The following is a 10,986-nucleotide window of genomic DNA, read 5'->3' on the forward strand; positions in this document are numbered from 1 at the left end:
CAGATGGTGCTAGAAGATTTTTGCTCAAGAATGGGGGAAATCTTGATTGCTTTGTTAATATTTAAACTAAAAGCTGTGTGGAAAAAAACCCCCACGTTCCACACTCTTTCTGATTTTGGGTTTTCTCCTGCAACTCCATCTCCAGTCAGGAGATTGTAATGTTGCTGCACAGCTACAGAAGAAGAGGGGCACCTGTGGGCATGGCTGTCACCTCTTTGGTGCTACAGGTTTGAGTTAGAGAGACAAATTCTAAAGCAGGAATCTCAAAAAAAAAAAAAAAAAAAGACATCAAGAAGCAATCGTATGACCTTGCACTGCTTAGAAATCTGGGGATGCCTTTTCATGGCATCCTCTTGCCACAGGTGAGGCAACCATGTGTATTAGCCTTTAAGCTCAGTTTTCTTCTACAGCTTGGCAGATGGATTTCATGATTTGGAAAGGTCTGACTAAGCTGGAGAGGATGCATGTGCCTCAGATCTCTGCCTTGAACCCTTCTCCTGTCAAACAAAATGCAGGAGATGGACACAGCATGAAGTGTGGGAGTGGCTGTCATTCTGCTATGTCACGTCATCAGTCATCTCCCCTCCCCACCAGCCCGACTTGGGAAAGATGGGATTCTTTCTACCTGTCTCAGTGAACAGTGCCAGGGGAGCACACACACATACAGCAGAGAACAGAAATAACCTAACCCGGCAGAAAGCAGGCAGGCTGTCACACCTCCAAGGGGAAAACTGATACAGCCTCTTGCTGCTCTTTCAAAATCAATTTCAGGCTGGTTCCACAAAAGAAATTGCATAAAGGGCATTAGATCTGGCAAGAGAGGCTGCCGTTCCCAGGATGATGTATGGGAGATGAGTAGAATTACCTGCATGCCTAGAGCTGGTACACAGCCTTTTAGGTTCAGCAGACTCTGTCTGTCCTTCCCCATCAGCAGGAAGATCAAAACAAAGTCTGCAGAGCCTCTTGTGGGGCTGGGCTTGTCTCTGCCACAGCTATCTTGGAGAACAGAACAAGGAGCACCAGTGGCAGCTGCTCAGCAAGGACCATCTGTAATGCTGTACCAAAGATGATCTGCTGCACAGCGATGCAGGGGAACCTCTTGTGCATCAGCAACGCAGTGCCACGGCTGCTCTGCTGCTCTGCCCTCTACCTGCCTTACCCCCTCTCCCAAACTCACCACCCCCTTCCCTTCTGCACCTAATGGAAGAAGCAAAGCAGAAAACACAAGACTAATTCCTACACACACCCTCTTGCAGGTGCCACCTCATTTCCTTCAAAGGCTCACCTGGAGTTGTCATGGACAGTGGGACCATCATGAGCTTGTGGGGAAAGAGATGCTGAAGTCCTGGAACCATCCACTCAGCCAGTGCTCAGTGGGCCACCCCATAGAATGGGGACACCTGCTCAGGAGTTGTGTGATCCTCACACACTTGGATGTGCAGCAGGTAGAACATGATAAAACAGCTGAACACCTTCGGCCCCTGGATTTCATTTCTGTGGAAGAAGGAGACACAGGCAAGCAATGGTTGCTGTATTCCCCCAAGTGGCAAGGGCCTTGCACTGGCTTCTTCTCTCGCTTTTGTTTGGAGGTCAAATGCAATAGGAAATGCTAGAAGGTGGAAGTTCCCTCCAGCTGGTGGCCCTGTTTTTTTTCAGGCTGACAAAAGCTTGGAGATCTATAGCCCATTTAGGAGAGATGAGGCCAATGGTGTCTCATGTTACTTGGTGAAATTAATGAAGTCTAATCTTTTTTTTCTCTTGAAAATTGAAATGCCTTGGGAAAACTGTATCCTCTGTCGCGTGGCTACAGGCAGTTCTCCTGAATAAGCTATTGTCAGGCCTCAGAGATGTGAGTCACAGCATCTTTAATCTCTGGGCAGGAGCGTTCTCCATGGCTTTCATGCTTTGGAATAAATCTTCAGAGATGTTCCCAAATTAAGCACGATTCCTTTCTAATCTCCTTGAACTTCTTCCTCTCCCCATTTTATCAGCCAGGCTCAAACACATTTCGCATGGCCTACTTCGAGGCAAACTGATTAATGCGATCGCTTCAGGTTTTAGGAGGGATCAGTGCTTACAGCACGGGAAAGGGCTCCTACTGTTGCCGGCAGCCGCAGCTCCACAGTGGCTTGGGTGGCTTACAGGGATCTGCCTGTGAGCAGAGCTGACAGCAGAGAGTGGAATCACAGACTCACATGGGCACCTTCCCAAGTCCAGCAGGACTCAGTGTCCAGGCGATTCCCTGAGCCTGCAAGGATCAGAAGCAGCATCACGCTGTATAATGTGGCAGGTGCCTCCCAGGCTTGGGGAAGAAGGAGGGAGGAGCTGCTGGCCTGCAGCAGGGATGTGCTGTGCTGCCCAGTGGCACCGCTCCCCTTTGGCAGCAGCTGGGTACCACAACCTCCTCCTGCTCCTTCAGCCAGAGGCAGCTGAGCAGAGCATCGCAGCTTGTGCTGCTCTGCTGCAGCTGGCACACATCTGGTGTAGAACAGAGGGTTTGGGTCTGCATCACTGCCACGTGGGATGCAGGCCTAGCTGTGGCGTGTGAAAAGCTCGAGTCAGTCAGGGGTAGAAAGGGATGTTGGAACGGGGCGGTGAAATGCATGGGAAAAACACTAACTCTGGATCCATACGAGTGTATTGATGTTGCTCACAGAGAGAAAACTGCTCCTCTCGGCTTTTGTGAATCAATTTTTCTGATAAAAGATGCAATCTCTGCCAACCTGCCTGTATTCAGCACATGCAGGTCATCTTCTGTTGTCTGACAGAGGGGCTGCTCACCTGTGGTGTCCTTGGACAGCCCCCAAGAGCTCACAGCCTGCACAGACAAAAGCTGTGCAGCAATCAGCTGTGTTTTACAGACAAGGAGCGAGAGATGGAAGAACTCTGAGGGAAGGAATCTCCCTCTGCAACTGCAGTTTTGAAGCAACAGAATCCTGAATCCAGGGCTACGTTTGCCTGGGGGTGGGAGACTCAGAAATATAAGTCACCCTTTGATTTGACACCAGGCTTCAGACAGGGACAGGCTACAGTTTCTGGAGGTGAATGAAATAATAACTAAAATGCTGAAGTAAAAAAAAATACATTTTGTTGGGTAACACCAAAACGGGACATTGCCCATGGAAAGCTGAACCTCATGGAGCTCCACAGAGCTCATGGAGCAGAGTAAATATTGATGGTGGAGGGGATAGGAGAAGCACAACTAAATGAAAAAAAAGTCTTGACAGATACGGGCCTCCTGAAGCTGCTTGTTTCCTGCAGAGTCTCTGCTTCAAGCAGAGCAGGGTGATGAGGAGCCCTAGAGCTCCTGCCTTTGCAGTCTGGCCCATATGTCTACAGTCTTGTGCATTTTTTCCCCTTGATTGACAAGAGTGAAGGACCCTCGTGCTTTAGTGAGTGTATAATGGCTGCCTTGATGTCATTTATTGAAGCTTTGGAATAGCTGTGCTTTCTAATTACTTCTTCCCACCTGCCTGAAGAGCACCTTTTGCTTTCAGATTAACTTCTTGCTGTCTCTTTGAACTTGTGCCTCTGTACTCCAAGCACCCCGGGTTTTGTGAGATCAAGGCAGGCTTGGTTAAGGTAAAAGGCAAGTAGTGATCAAGGTGGTTTTTATTTCCTTTCCTGCACACAGACGTGCCAGGTTTGCTGATTAGACTGTGTGTGGCACAATCAGAGCCCTTGTGCCTTCAAAGAGACCCTCCAAGAAGAACAAGTTAGTAAGTGGCCTTTGAAGGGGAAAAGCCTTCTTCCTAGTCTTCAGAGTGGCATCAACAGTGTCCAGCATGAGCATCCATATGCATTTCACATATATCCTGGATGTGTGCAGTGGATTCTTCGCTCTGGCAAGCAGAGAGATTTGGGGGCTGTGTGATAGGTGCCTCCTGTGTGAGTGACGTTTTGCAATTCAAGCTGCAAGGGCTGATTTACTGCAGACAGTTAAATGTCCTGGGTGGAAATGCCAAAGTCCAGATCCAGATGGAAATTCTCCACTATATAGTGGGGTGGTGGTTTGACTGAGTTTAAATTGGCAACAATCACATTGTTCTTTCCGAACATGGATTCAGCAGAGCTTTTAAAATGCCAATTCACTGCAGTTTAGTTGTGGCATGGAGGAAAATCCTAAGGTTTTCCTGAATACAGATAGGACACTTAAGCATGAATGATAATCTGGAATTTGCAGCATCCTTATTGTCCACAGCAATGGGGCAGGAGTTGTCCTTGGGCTTTGTGCAGCACTGAGCACACCAGCCAAGCTGAAAAAACTACATCCTCTCTTCCAAGATTTGTATCCTGCCCATCTGCGTCAAGCAGAGCATTAAGCTGCTGGTGGTCTCCTCAGAGATGGTGGTTTCTTACAGAAAACTAGAAATTATGTCAAGAGGGAGGTCTAGGGGTCACTTCCACCCAAAACATAAACTCAGCTGAAGGGTGTACTGCCTGCTCTTAAAAACTGCAGAGGTGGAAGGCCATCCCTGTCCAGACAAGGTTTTCCTTAATTTCTGACCCATACATATCCTCTTGAGCTGCAACTGAAGCCTACCACTTCCTTTTCTACTTGTTGTCATCACTGAGAAGATGCCCTACTTCTCAAAAACTTCTTATAAATTTGCAGATTGCTCTCATATTTCCATTTCCCAAGATTAAAACAATCACAGCCTCTTCAGTCTCCCTCTTCACTTTCTATTTTCAAGGGCTTTGATAGCGCTGGTCACTCTCACCTCCAAACACACTGAGACTGGGTAGCCAACACTGGACATGGAATTGCAGCATTGAGGGAAAGATGCTGTGCGGCATCTGATGGTTTATGCCTGATGATACAGTCCAGGATGCAGCAGAGCTCCTTAAGAGCTGCACATGTGGTGGCTCCAGCAGCTGAGGACTTAAAGGAGCCCTGACCACAATCTCCATCCACGCTAGAAATGATTGCTGCTTGCACACAAGCACTGCTCAGAGCAAACTGCAAAACCCTGCTGTAAAGCAGGACAAGTTACTTGGGAGACACGTGGGCTGAACCAAGCACAGCCCGTGTCCCGTGGAGTTATTCCTGGAGGCTGAGTTCTGCTTGGAGTCCATGGTGTCCTGTAAATGAGATGTTTCATGTTCCGGTGTCGCTGTCGAGAGGCATTTTGCACCAGCAGAGTTTCTCCCTCCTCTCCCCAGCTGCCTGTTTACTCCAGACCTGTCAGAACTGCATGTCTGGTTCCCCTGTGAAAAATTTGGTGCAAGCAGCCAAAGGATTTAAAAGTTATTAGGGGAAAAAAAAAAAAAAAAAAAAAAAGGAAACAGCAGCATAATTCTGCTTCCTTCAAAAATAAAGCTTAAAAAAGATGAAAGGTATTTGCCTTCACTCACTGTAGGCTCTAACTCGGCAGCCAGCTGGAGAGAATTTGGGAAAGCAATTCCAGGAGCCCGGAGCTCTTACTGTCAGTAAAACCTGCTGCTGGGACAGCGGAGCTGTCTCACTGCAATCCGCTTTCCTCTGCTTCCTGGCAGTTTCAGCTTTTTTACAGTGTTTTTTTTTTTGAGCTGAAAGTCCCCCAGAAGCTTGATCCACTTCCTGTGCAAGATGGCAAGCGCTTGCCCACAAATAGCAAGTCAATTCCTTGTCTGGCAGCCCAGGCTATGGCATTGAGGTTCTTCCTTTTTAATTTTTTCCTGCAGAGACTCATAAACATTCTTGTACAGGAGGAGAAAACAAGGATGACAAACAAGGTGTCACAGCTTTAGAGTACATCTTGAAGTCTGTATTGTGGTGGGGCTCAGTGTGTCCAGCATGGCTGCTTTGGATGAAGCTGGTTGGGAGAACATCCACACTCAATTATTCATGTCCCTGCTGTGGACAGAGCCTGAAGTTTTCAGAAGTTCTGGCCCACATCTCTTCCTTTTAAAAGCTACTTCCCCCATGACTGTAGATGCCACTTCACATCCTAGATCTCCTTCTATGACAATCCCAGGGCAGTGAGAGGCATTAGGACATTTTTCATTGGGGCACTGAACCAGAAGGCTGAAAACTTGAGTTAGTGTGAGTGGGACAGGGGGTAGGGCTGCCCATCCTCAGAGGTCCTCAAAGCTCAACCAGAAAATGCCCAGAGCAAACTGGTTTAATCTTTGAAGCTGGTCCTTGGAAGCTGGAACATGAACTTAGACTAGAGACTGCCAGAGGTCCCTCCTTACCCAAATGAGTCTGTGATTGCAGGCATCGTTTGGGGTAAAACTCATCTCTCTGGTCCTGAGGTCTCCATCTCCTGTAGAAGGCAAAGTCACCTTCCTGATTCTGCATTACCCATCCAGCTGAAATCATAAAGTGGAAAGTCAAAAATAAAATACCCAATCCCTTTTTTCAAGGCTGAAGATTGTTGTGCTTGTCAGACATTTCATTTTTTATGACATTTTCACTGATTTTTTTTCCCCTGAAAATGTTATTGCTTTTTAGCTTGACTGAAAACCCTGCTTTCAGAGAGAACTTCCCAATAGCCATCTTGATAATGCTTTCTGTTGTTTTTTTAAAAACCCCAAATGATTAAAAAGCCCTCACTACAAATGGTGAAAAATCCCTCACAGTCTGCCTGTTTTGAACCCAGCAAAATGAGAACAACAGATAGTTCTGTATTTTTCACGAAATAGTTCTTCCCCTTTATTTTTTTTAAGTCTTTCCATTCAGGCTGTGATCTTTTCAGGGCAAAAATTGCCTCTTTAACAATGTCATTTTCCAGCTCCCACTTACCCAAGGTTTTCAGTTTGGACGGGAGCTCTAAGTCGGATAATCATTCAAGACCACATTGTCTGGTTCAAAGCAGTGCTGACCATTTGAGCTCACAGCTCTAAACTAAGACTCTCAGTTTATTAAAGCCCTGAGTTTGAAGGTGGTTTTTTTTTTCCCCAGTAGCTTTTTTTCACTGGTGCCCTGTTTGTTTTGCAAGCTATTATTAAAAAGAAACCTTTTTTTTTTTTTTTTTTTGGGAGATGCTGTAAATTCTTTGCTTTTCAGGAATTGCAGCTATCAGAAATGATTGTCTCAGTGCCTAAGAGATCTGCTCTTTCCCTTAACACTTACAAACATGTATCATGTTGATGAATTTAGATGGTCATTTAAAGGCAAATTGCTTGTCCTACTTTTTGCTTCTTATTGATTGTCATATAATTAACTGATTCATTTCGTTAATATAATCCAGAGTGCCTGTAACCCACTTAATCAGCAGAGCCTGATCGGAAGACTTGGGTTTAATTAGACTGCTCTAATTGCCCCAATGAAATGATGTTTCCTCTGTCCTGAGCCATTACTTACAGAAGCCAGGTTTTTTATTTTTGTATTGAGATTTAATCAGGGGCAGAGAGAATAATATTTTGCCTCCTGCCAGAGGGAGGACTTCTCTAAGCAAAGACAAAGGGGTTAGGGAGAGCAGTCCCACACGGTTAGAGGAGACACGTCCCTTACTACCTGGTAAGGACCCAGCAGGATCAGGGGCTGTACACGGTCCATAAGGCTGGGATCTGCCTTTGGATTTGCTCTGCAGCTCTCTGAGTGCTCAGTAAGTATCTGAGCTTGGCAAGGAAAATTGTAACTGATTGTAAATTTCTTGCAAAAATGGACCTTCATCAGGACTAAGCCAATTTGCAAAATCAAGCTGAATTTGGGAAGACATTTCAGCCTCCCATCCTCCCCATAAGAAATGAGGGATGTGTTTTTAGAAGTGCCAATAGAGCTTGACTCTGATGTTTCCTAAATCCAGGCTTTTTCATATTCACAGGTTGTCTTGTTGGCTTGCATGTGCTTATAAAGGTGAGTGAGATAAGACTGGCTAATTAGCTTGTAAACAAAATAGAACATTTTGCTTTGCATCAAATGAAATATTTTGGGTAGCTGAGTCAGACTTATGCATGTTTAAAAACATTTTGGCAAAAAAATTAAATTAGAGGCAAAGGTGGTGCAGGGGAAAATACCCTGTGGGGATTGCCTTCCTCTTGAATGAAGGGCTGGCTCCTGAAAGCAGTCCTGACAAGTGGGAAAATGCCTGAAGCACTCAAGCTGCTGATGGTTTTTCTCAGAGTGAGGGGATATCACTTGGTGGGTGAGCCTCTGTTTACAGGTACTTTTCAACCAGTGCCCTGAGCCTGAAGAGCTGATTAATGTGAAATTAGTACCACATTCTGTGATTAATGTTGGATGCAGCAACAACATAGGAGAAAGCTCCCGGTTTAGTCTCTGGAGGAGGTTGTTGCGTTACCTGGAGGCCATCCCTCTTCCTGCTATGCCGCTGCTCCCACATCCTCCTCTGTCTCTGGGTCACTAGTCCCTTCTCCATCTCATGACTCTCAAGCCATGGCCTGTGGCTCAGCACGGTGTGGAAGTCTCTGTCCTCCAGGCTGATTTCCAGCACAGGGGCAAGGAGGTATTTGGAGAAAGATGCAGCAAATCCGTGAGGAAGAAAGTGAGCTTGCAGCATTTCTGGTGCTCGGAGCTCACTGGAGCAGTGGCTGTGGAGATTTTTCCCTGCTCCTTTTGCCTTTGCTGCTTTAAGGAAATAGGATTTTGCGTGTCTCTTTTCTTTTCTTTTCTTTTTTCTTTTTTTTTTCTTTTTTTTTTAAATAAACACGATTAGCAAAGATTTATTTTTTTCTCTTCTAACAGTAATAAGGATTAGCTACCACTGGAGCCAAAGGGACAGCAGACAAATGAACCAAAAGAAACAGTGAAATCTGGTACGTAATATTTGAAGGTGAAGGGCCCCCAGAGTGACTCAGGCAGGGTCACCCGGCTGTGCCACCCCGCCGAGGGACACAGAGCTGTGCCCTGGGTGTGCTCAGGCTGCAGTGGGTGATGGAGGGGGGGATGAGGGTCAGCCCCCTCAGCCCTTCCCCGCCAGGCACAGCTGTAAGAGCTGGAGGCTGTGCCAGCTCAGCATCCAGACGGCAGGGGGTGGGATGTGGATCAGCGCCTGACTCACATCACTCTGGGCTCGTGACTGTGTTCCTTCGGGTGGTAATCATGCAAACGTGCCAAGAGCAGCAGCAGTGCTGGGATCCTTGCTGCCGATCTCCTGTCTCCTTCCAGCCTGTGACCTGGCTGCGTGTAGAATGGCACCAGGCCTCCAGAAAGGAATAGGATTCTTCTGCCTGAAGTTAATATTTTCAAAGCACTCCATGTCCCCCCTCTCAGTAAGTAGCTGTGTTGAAAGGGCAGAAGAGCTGTCTCTGGTGGTGATGAGACGGGATCACAACTCCAGCTGGCAGTAACTTGGTATGATCATACTCAGTTTCCCTCTCGTGGTTTGCAAAGGAAATAACTGGAAAGATATTTAATTACTTTCTGAGGTGAATATGGTCAAGCTATGTTGGTGCATCCTGCAGTCGTGGTCCCTGAGAAGTTTCACCTGAGAAGATGCAGGTGGCACTGCTGAATTTTGTTAAAGCTGTAGCTCTGCCCTTCTGGTCACAATTACAGATTTTTGCCTCTGCTTTCCACTGCAGAATGGCTGGAGCTGTTGGACACGGTATGAAGTGTCCTTCCATTAGGAGATATTTTCTTACTTTATCTCTCCCTCATGCTGTTTTCTGCCTGCTACAAAGGTCACAAGTTCTCTTGCATAGGACCTGTCCTTATTCCTGCCTGTGAAGAGCTGGATAAGAGGCCCCAGTTCTTCCAAAACATTTCTTAAAAGTTTCCATGGGGAACTGGGCAAGGCCCGCTTTCCACAGAAAAGGAAGGACCCTCAAAAAGAAAAGAAAAAAAGGGGGAGGGTGTAAAAGAAAGGGGATGCCACAACTCAGGGAGGTCAGTGGAGAGCCACGGCATCCACAGGGTCTGAGTGCAGCAGTGGTCCCAGGGGGATGTGGTGGTGGTTGACACCCAGGGAGTGCTATGAGCTCATACCACGGTGGTGACTGGAAGACAGGCTCTGTTTGATGTGGACAAACAATATAAATGAGAAATATTTTTGGACTGCTTTTTTGCTTAATTCTAGAGTCCCTGAGGAAGATGCTTGGCATCCTCCCCTTGCTTGTACTGGAGGGACTCAGTATCCTGCAGAGACAGCAAGGGAAATGACAGGATTATTCCCCATGGTGATTATCCTGTGATCTCTCAGGATCTCTCTGTATAAATGGGAGCTGATTACAGCAGAAAAGGAGTAAATTGTGTAATTAGAGAGGGGGAAGAGGGGAGGACTTAACCTCTACCTGATGGTGCTGGTTTGGAGAGAAGAGTGGAAAAGAGAACACTGAGCAGTGTCTGTGCTGGGCCCCACAGCCCTGGAAAGGGCTGACCTGGTCCCTGGCTGCTCTTGTTGCTTTGGGTGAGCCCTTTGATCTTCCCTTCTGGACAAAGAACAAAATATTTCTTTCTGCTGAGACTCTTGGCCAGTTTCTTTGCGAAGAAATTCCCTTCTGCATGTCCACCTTGCCCCAGGCTTGCAGTGCCTTACGAGTCGACTGGCTGTACTCAGACATTGGCATCACCCCAAATTTCCCTCTGGGACTTGTCATGAATAGTTAAAAGAGAAAAGCCGTTGCAGGATGAAACCCACAGCAGTTCTGTGTTGGGTGTACAATGACTAAGATCTTTCCTGCTGCTCCACATGGAGCAGGAATTTTGCCTCCCCTTCCCTTTATTGTTGACCCAGCCTGGCCTGGGCCATAAAGTGTGTCTGTTCCCATTGCAGGGAAAAAAAACACACAGCAGAATTGCTCTCAGAGCCATGGAGAGGGAGGCTATTAATGCGAATATTATTCATGCCAGGAAAAATAGCCAATTACCTTCCTATAGAACCACTCTCTGCCCAGTGAGCCAGTAATTGCAACATCTAACATTCATCACAGAGCTCTGAAAGCACTTCGGGAATAAAATACTGGCAAATGGATGGACTTGAAAAAGACAGGGGAAAAAAGTAAACTTAAGGCACAGGATATTCAGGGGGTGTAAAATGGCTGCAGGGAATCCATGCCCACTTACCCCTTAAGTCCTACAGGTGCAAGGATTTGGCTTTG

The sequence above is a fragment of the Aphelocoma coerulescens genome, chromosome 8, assembly GCF_041296385.1.
Source record: "Aphelocoma coerulescens isolate FSJ_1873_10779 chromosome 8, UR_Acoe_1.0, whole genome shotgun sequence".
NCBI classification, from domain to species: Eukaryota; Metazoa; Chordata; class Aves; order Passeriformes; family Corvidae; genus Aphelocoma; species Aphelocoma coerulescens.